This window comes from Grammomys surdaster, unplaced genomic scaffold, assembly GCF_004785775.1.
Source record: "Grammomys surdaster isolate TR1022 unplaced genomic scaffold, NIH_TR_1.0 493, whole genome shotgun sequence".
In the NCBI taxonomy this organism is placed as follows: domain Eukaryota; kingdom Metazoa; phylum Chordata; class Mammalia; order Rodentia; family Muridae; genus Grammomys; species Grammomys surdaster.
In genome coordinates, this window is record NW_021604912.1 from 1,312,799 (window position 1) to 1,322,441 (window position 9,643).

Genomic DNA, 9,643 nt, shown 5'->3' on the forward strand with positions numbered 1-9,643 from the left:
GTGGTGGTTTTTTTTTAAAGAGAGCAAAAAGGAAAACAAAAAGAACGTTGCATTCCTAGGATCCTCATCGTTCATGTCCTTTTAAAAGACAGATACAGTTATGAGAGTAACAATGAAAGGGATTGTCATTGACAGCATCATTCTCTCACTTGCTGGTTAACTCATTTATTATCTCACTCATTTAGCAAATAGATAATAGATTTCAAGGATCCATGATACCTGGAGATGAAGACAGAGAAATGAGCAGAGAGTGATCATACTGTTGAAATGTGAATGGTAAAACCTAGTATAGAAGTGCATACAGGTATAACAGGGTTACTTGAGCTTCTCTGGAGAAAAAGGCAGATTACCCAGTAGTATAGAAATTATTTTAAAGGAGATTACTTCTAAGATCATTTTACAATTAAGTAGGCTTTACCTATACACAGTGGATATTAATATTCCCAGGCTTTAGACAAGAGTAAGCAAAAGCTCTGAAGTGTGGGTGAGAATTTGCTACTAAGAATTCATTAGAGCTGGAATACATAAGGATACAGACAAGCAAGATGGAGATAGGAATATAATATAGGTCATAGCAAATATCTATGACCTTCATACAACTGAGTTCAGACAGATACTTTAGCAGCTCATACTTGAATTCCAACTGAGAAGACAAATTCCCTTTAGTTAAAATAATACCTTGATTTAAAAGTATTGACAAAGCTATATGACCTTTTATGTTGGACATGAAAAGGCTTTCAGGAATCCATTAAGATACTAAGTAAGATGCAGAGAATAAATCTGTTTATTATCCTGATAAGAGTGTGAAAGTAAAGAAGAGTAGGGTGAAGGTCCAATGGATTGAAACAAGGACCTTGGAGGAAAAGGGTCCAGAGGATCCCTGAGTGACAAAGAGAATAGACACACATATGGGATTAAGTGACTAATTTCAATTGCTTTGTTTCATTGTGTAAGATATCCATTATTTTCTCTATGTTCCCAAAGTGTCTTTTCAGCTGTTTGATAAAGTCAAGAACCATTATGCAGCTTTTATTGTGGGCTATGTTTTATGTGGGAGGGGAAATTAGTAAACTATGGCATCCCTAGTCTGAAGTACCATGGTACATTAAAGAGATCACAAAATAGAAGGCAAACTGGGCTCAAAGGAGGCCTTTCATAAGTGAAAATAAAAGCATATGGTGGATAGGCTTTGGGCCGTAAGTGGCCATATAAATGGGGGTTGCAAGTCTACCAAACTAAATGTGTATGTTTACTGAGGAATCCAGCTTGCATGACAACAAAATCATAAGTGTGATGACCACATTTAGGAATAATTATATAAGAAGACCTGATGTCTTACTATGGGATTTACAGTCAATTTAAGGCGATATTCATATGAGCAAAAATATAACAGGGCCACTTGACCAGCCTCATCTCTGACCCCCCTGAGAACCAACTGGGAAATACAAAATAAACCACCAGGACACCCACAGACTGTGAGTATGGTAATTATCATTGTGAACTAAAGTCAGCAAATGAAAGCTTATCATCATTCATTCTGGACAATTCTGTTTCCATTACTTTGTTTCACACTCTACTCCATGGCCTGAAGGACCTCAGACAGTTCTCAATCTTCCAAGAAGTGTATTAGCAGTGATAACAAATACTGAATCTGCAGAGCACATAACTAGTAAGCAGCTAGTATAAAGGAGGAGCATGGGATAGCTGTTTTATCGAAGGACACCTCTATTAGTGTTGTGTGGACTTTGTAATCTATTTACTTTATTCTGCCTTCTGTTTATTACATAGTTCAATCCTCCAATACCCACTGGTTTTAACACTCCTCACATGATTCCTTTTCTTTGACATTGTGAAGCATATTTTAATGGCAAGCCATGATTTATAACATAAACTGGATCATGTTTTTCCCCTGATCCAAAACATTGCTTTTGGTTTCCTTGGTGTTGAATTTACCAAATTCCTGTCCTGAGATCTGTCATAGCTTGACCCTCCTGCCCCACCCTAGTCCTCCTTGACTTCTCACTTTTCTTCTAGTCTTGTTGTTTCCCTCAGGACACCTATTCATTTTTACTTAGAATCTGGACTTTAGCTTTCTTTCAGTGAGGAATATTATTATTCTCCAATCTTTGACTAAGGGACTCCTAATAAAAATTACCACCTACTGCAATATGTCTTATGCATTGTCTCATCTACCATATTGCTAATTTCTGTAACAGTTTCTATTGAGAGTATATCTTAATTCAGTCATCCATCTTCTGTCTCCAACAAATTTCTGAAAAGCAAGGGAGTATCCATCAGATTTTCCCTAATGTCCCTAGCAGACAACACAGTGTTGGGCACAGCAAACCCTCAGCAAACATTTCTATATGACATCATGAGGAATGCATACCTCAACCTAACTGCTAGACAAGACTTCCGTCTAGTTTGTCTAACTTTAGCACAGACTATATTTGTCTCTTGAATGAGATACTGTTAAGCTAGTTAGAAAGAGCAGGCAGTTAAAACTGTCTCCAACAGGCACCCATAAGCAAGCACACACTCTTTATTAAAAGGGTCCCCTTTGGGGCCTGCTGTGGGAAGCTGTTTTATAAGGCTGAGTGGGTGGATGATCTGATTATAGAGGCAATTCTTTGTAAGCAAGTTTCCAAAAAAGTGCATAAGATGTTCACCCTGACTGGATTACTGTCCACCTTTCATCTCCTCCTCCTGTCCGCCTTCTTTCATAAAGAGGTGCCAGGACTGTCATTCCATTGCCAATAAATCACTTCCTTCAACTCCCACTCATTGCCCTTCATTCCTTTGCAGCATAATTACCATCCTGCTAATAAGTCAAATGAGTGGGTACAGCAGAGTGGGCTGGTCCATTTGGCTGCCTCCCTGAGCTCTGGCACAGAGTGAATGGGAAATATGGATAGCAGGGCTGCGGCAGCCTCGGCACTCCCAGGGAAGCCTGCTAATAGGTTTTCTCTTCAGTGGCTCTTGCTTCAAAGGATAGCAGCATGGGAATCCAGCTAGAGGGAGGCATGATAATGCCTCCACCCCCATCACCAAGCTTTGCTCTGACAAAGAATAGATAGTCAGATACTGGAAATTGACTTGGAATGCCTAATGTCATCCTTTTCTCCTAAGTCCCATGTGTATCTTTTGCAGTCTTTCTTCCTAGAGAAAGTGTCCTGTCTTGAATATCTCTTCAGTCCTGCTCAGTTGAGTTTATCAGCTTTGTGACTCTGCCCAGAAAATTATAATCTCAAGCAAGTATTTGGGGACAAAAGGCAGAAGCAGTAGTAGGGCCTTTGAATGTCTTTGCTGGAAGTTCAAGCAGCAAGACATCTTAGGAGTATCAAATGGTGTCAATGGAACATAAAGTTTACTAATTAACACTAAAACACTAAAATAAGTTCAGCCAATAGAATGTTTCCAAAATGAGTCTCAGTGAATGTCATGGGCATGTGTGCATGTGTGCAGGCATACACGTGCGTGTGCATACATGCATCTTAGTTGGAGTTTTATTGCTGTGAAGAGACACCATGATCAAGGCAACTCTTATAAAGGTGACCATTCAAATGGGACTGATTTTCATTTTCAGAGGTTTAATCCATTTTCATCATAGCATGAAGCATGGCAGTATACAGGGAGACATGGTGCTGGAGGAGGCAAGAATTGATCCAAATGGAGCCAGGAGGAGCCTGACTTCTCCAGATAGCCAAGAGGAGGCTCTCTTCCATAAGGGACATGGCTTAAACACTAGGAGATCTCAAAGCCCACTTTTGCAATGATCCATATCCTCCAACAAATCTGAGCCTATTGCAACAAACATATCCACTAATAATGTCACTTTCTAACCACCAGACTTTGATATGTTCTTTTATCTTGTTTTCATTTTTAATTTAAAAAGATGCACAGTTGCTTTCGTTCCCTTCTTCCCTCTATTTGCCCTTCTGTAGATTTCCAATGAGCCTGCTCTTGATCCTTTTCATAACCATAGCATCTATCCCCTTAAATGTTATTGTAACCTATATGGATAGACATATAGATAGATAACTATTACCTGTTGATTCAATTTAGTGTTGCATTTATAAATATGTTTTCCAATCTGGCTACTTGGTATTGCATGAGCAACTAAAGAGCTCATGCTTGAAGTAGACCATGTCTCCCTCTCTGAGCATTCTTCAGTTGCCTATAGCTCTTGGTGTAGGTTTGGAGCACTGTGAGGTTTCTACTCTCTTTTAACACATTTGCTGCTGTTGCCCTTAAGATCTCGTCTAGGCACCCATATTGTTGAGATGCCATGTGTGCAGCTTCCCTCTCATCTCTGAGATACAATCTCACAGCAGATTTGAGTCTACTCTGGCTCTAACAGTTTTTAAGCACCTCTTCTCTGATGTTTCCTATAATTTAGGTGCAAGGAAGGTGGTGTAAATATATCAGCTGGCCTTGGGTTCCTGACTTGATGGTTTTCTGCATTTTGACTATGTTTGATTTTCAACAATGATCTCTGCTAAGAAGCCTATATTTTAGACATCAGTTGCCGGTAAAATTTGGGATATTACAAGGCTTTCGAAAATTGTCATTTTATGTTACTTTTTAAACTATTCTTCTATTCATTCAAGTTTAATGATGGTGATTTTTAATTTTTTATTTTTATAATTTTTGCCCATTTTCTTATATTATCATTAGTTGAATTATCATGATTTAATGGAAGAGTATCATTTGCAATTTTGGGTTTTACTGAACTTTGCAAGTATGTAATTTTAGCCCTACTTTTCAGGTTGGAAACTAAAGAAGTTTAAGTGACTTTTTATATCACAAAGTTCCTTAGAAAAAATTTAAAACATATCATACTTTTTCTTTCAGCTTATTAATAAAATTTCCAAGTTTGTTAATCAGATCTAAGCTGACCAAAGTGTGATAAACCTAAATTTTCCTAACATTCAATAAACTTTCCTGTTAAAAATTATGAAAATATGCATTCTGATATTAAATAACTTTAGAAAACTTGTTTCTGTCCCAGCTCTTTGGTGGCTGGTTTAGCTAGTGGCATCTGAATCTAATGAACCTCCACAATGGATTGAGATGCCTCTTCACCTCTAAGGGTAGATAAATATTCAGTCACATCATAATGTGGTAATTGACACTGTGTTGTGTTCTATTCTCAAGAGGTACGATGCTAGAGATTAGTCCTGACTATCATATGATGACTTCAGCCTTTCCCCATGTGGCTTCTACTCCTCTCTTTCATCATTATTTCTCTACTTATTTGATCAAGTTTGCGTTGATGACTTCTGTTCTTCACTAATTTTCAAAAAACACAGCCATTCATATTTTCTTTCCAGTTACTGTTTCAAAACAAGCTTTAATCTGGTCTGTATTTTAAATATGCATTAAAATATACTATATTTAAAAAGATACAGCAATGATACTTAGAAAATGTCTTAGTCTTCATTGCCGTGAAGAGACACCATGACCAAGGCAACTCTTATAAAAAGGACAACATTTAATTGGGGCTGGCTTAGAGTTTTAGACTTTCAGTCCATTATTATCATGGCGGGAAGCATGGCAGCAGACAGGCAGACATAATGCTTGAGGAGCTGCGAGTTCTACAGCTTGATCTGAAGGCAACCAGGAGAAGACTGTATTCTGCAGTCAGCTGGGAGGCGACTCCCTTCTGTAATGGGTGGAGCTTGAGCACTAGGAGACCTAAATGTCCACCTCTCCCAATAAAGACATAATCCTCCAATAAGGCCACACCTCTGAATAGTGCCAATTCCTATGACCATTCAATCTACCACAGATAAATAGATAGATAAATTGATTAATATGTTGACAGGCAAATGATGGGCGATAGAATCTAAGCCCCGATGCATATCGACTTGGTCTCTGTTAAAGACATTTATAAGAAAAGTCTCCTTTCCATTACTACTATCTGATCCCAAGTGGTCTCATATCCAAGTCTTTTTTTTTTTTCTGTGACAAGCTCTTATAAGTAATGGATAAGTTTTGCCCTGAAAGAACATCAGTTTTAAATCATAGATTTGGCCTAAGGCTAATCAACACTTTTGTTCTTAACTTAAATGAGAACATACATGTCCATATCAATCTATGTGTGATGCAGTGCTAGGCAGAAGAACTGAAAGGGATACAAGGAATGTTGCAAAAGCTGCAGGCATATGCTTAATGCAGCATGATGAAAATTAAGAGGCACCAATGTCGACTTCAAAATAAAACTAACGGCATTGCACACATGAAAACTTGTGGGTAAATTTATCAATAACACATATGAGAACACAGGTGTGTTAATTGACTTTGAATCAGTATTCAAGTCAACTATGCATTATACTTATGTAAAATATTAATGCCAGCACAGGCAATAAGAGAAGAAATGAAATGAGGTTTTCAAAGAAAGAGGCAAATTTCACAGTGTTTTCTAAGCTCAGGTATTGGTACACAGGTACTGAATGTAGGGAACTTGATCTATCATTTAGGAGGAGTGGAGTAGATGAAAGCACAGATAGAAGAAAACTATGATGGGTAAATATATATATATATCTCCTTTCAAACAGAAGCATGGTTCTTTCATGAAGTTCTCTGCATGGAAAATGGAGGAAAGTCCAAGGTCCATAGAAGAAAGTTTTACCTTTTAGACCACTGATTGTCAACTTTCTTAATGCTGAGACCCTTGAGTACAGTGATGTTTCAGTGACCCCCGATAATAAAAATTATTCCATTATTACTTTACAACTGTAATTTTACTACTGTTATGAATCATACTGTAAATATCTGATATGTAGAATATCTAGTATGTGACCCCCCAAGGAGGTTGTAACCCATAGATTGAGATCTGCTGAACCAGATTGTTCTTCAAAAAGTTTTACTACTGAAAACTAAAACTTAAATATATTTTCATGTACAGTATAATGTTAATGCTATGCACAATGTGGACTGGTTCAGAATGTTCTTTGGTGGAATAAGCTGCACTGTAAAAATGACTCATCAATTAATAACTAGATAAAGCCTTATAAAGTAGTTATTTATACCTTCCATAGACTAGAGAAAGATGAACAAAAATGGAAGTCAGTTTCACATTGTCATAACTCATAAGTCATTCATATTTTGGGACAATCCTGAATCATTTGCTTTATATTTGTGTCAAGTCCTCTTTTTTCCCAATTAAAATGGAAACTCTGTATGCTTTTCTTCCCATTTTTCCTTGTACATCTCTCTATATGTTTTTCTTCTCTTCACTTCCCATCACTTCCCTTTCCTCCCTCCCCTCTTCTCCTCTCCTCTCTTCTTTTCTTCTCTTCTCCATTCAACTCTCCCTCCCTCCTTTCTTCTCTCTCCCTCCCTTCCCCTCCCCTCACACTTCCCTCCCTCCCCTCCCTCTTTCTCTCTTTCTGTCTCTCCTCCTTCCCCCCTCTCTTTCTCTCTCTCTCTCCCCCCCACCCCTCTCTTCCTCTCTCCTTTTCTCCTTCTCTCTGTCAGTGTCTCATGTATCACAGGCTGGTTTTAGTATCACTATCTAGACAAGGATACTTTGGATGTCTGATCCTTGTGCTTCCAACTCCAAAGTGCTTGGGTCACAAGTCTGGACCATTGTATTATTTATATGGTAGAGATCAAACCTGGGCCTTTGTTCATGACAATCAAACACTTCACCAACTAAGCTAATCATCAGCCCCAGTGTGTTTTGGCCTCTTATTCCTTATAATACACCTCAGAGAGGAATCCATAATACAAATGTTCCAGCTGATAATTTTTTCCACTTAAGGATATGAAGCTAGTTTTTATTGGGCTATAAAATTGTGATTTAATATAAAATGTGCTTTGAAAAATGCTCATATGTGGAAGGTCTGATTCTTAGAAGGTAGCAATATTGAGAGGTCTTTAGATCATGGGGTCATTAATCTTATCAATGACTCTCACAGATGAATGGTGTAGCAGAAGTTGGAGCCTAGTTGAGGGACATAGATCATTTTGTGAGGGGTGTGGTGGCAGGAGAGCAGCATGTCTTTGAAGGGTGAATCTTTGCTGTCTTCCTTAATTTTTACCAGAGAAGCCATTCCTTACCATGCTCTCTCATCTTTGTGTTCTGCCCATGAAACTGAGCCACTTGAGTATACATTGAAACCCCTAAAATGGCAAATTAAGACATTTTTCCTTGTCTTCATTTGTTTGTTCAAATATTTGTCACAGGGACTAAACACTCACTGACGCTGGGAATCTAGCCTCTGTAGAGATTGTCAAAATCATGCCATCATGTTTGAGTTATTGCCCTATGATTCTGATAAACTATTATTTGTTCATCTCATTTTGAAATACAGAAGTTCTATCCTCAGAGGTATCCAGTTCTCAGTAATAAAGACATCCAGGGAGTTTTCTCCCTGCTGTAGCATTCTGTTTGTGAAACAAACCACTGGGATTTCTACTGTTCTGTCATCTTGTGAATCTCATCATCTGAGTTGCCTTAAGAGTTCTGATTATTTTGTCTTTTCAGACACTCCCTTCATGTCCCTCCTTCTATGTTCCTTCAGTGACTTTGATATCATCAACCCCCAGCCTTGTGTGTTAGCATTGGGTCCTGAACACAGCATCTCAAGAACTGTTAGAGATTAAATATGTAGAGTATTATAAATATTTGAAATACCCTGGGGCTAGTGCATGTACTGTCCTTAAAAAGATCTTTTTGATCTAGTATCTTTTATTTGCTTGCTTGTATCCTGGTTTCCCCCCTCTGTTAGAACATCAAAACCTTTTCAGACTTTGAGAACAGTGAAAGGCAGTCATAGCACATGATCTTCCCGCTCCCTCCCATGCATAATAGAGGCTGAAAAAAATATTTGAAGCTCACAAGCTATGATATCTTGGCCAAGTACAGTTTCAAGCCTTGCTATTACTTAGACTGAACCATCTTTATTAGGATGGATCAAATGGCTTGGAAACAGGTCTTAGCTTTACTAATCACTTAAAAATCACCAATGGCATTGCAGGAAGCCTCCTATCTAACAATGATCCAGACATTACACTGACATTTATTTTATATTGTTCTTAAATATCTGTTTTTGAATGCATGATTGATTTTGGCCAGATATTTTTTGTTGTTCTGTGTTTTGCTTTATTTTCACTGTAGTTCTGTTCCAAATATAACTTTAACAGAGAATGTTTCTACGTTATGCAAGTCCAAAAGGATTTTTGCAGGAAAGTGCTACACATATTTACTATTTGATTATTAATTAAAACATTTTATGATTTTTCCTCTTTGTTTAATTTCTTCCCTTTCATTTTTCATCACAAAATGCATAAAGACATAGACAAAATAACAGAAAACTTTTAATAAAGACATTAAGTTAAAAAGGAAAATTGAATGAGCTCAGGATAAATACACAAGTGTGTATGTATATAAATAGTATATCTAAAATATAGTCACAAGCCATATAGAGACATAAAATGCAGTTATGTATTATGTAATGATAGAGGCATGCTCTGAGAAATGTCATCATTGAGCAATTTTGTTACTCTGTAAAAAACCACAGTGTTTCTACAGAAACCATCACAGCTACAATGATGCTCTATGGTAAAATCCTAAAACACTGCTGTATGCATGCTTGTTATGGGTTCAATTTTCTTCACACAGGTGTACCTACAT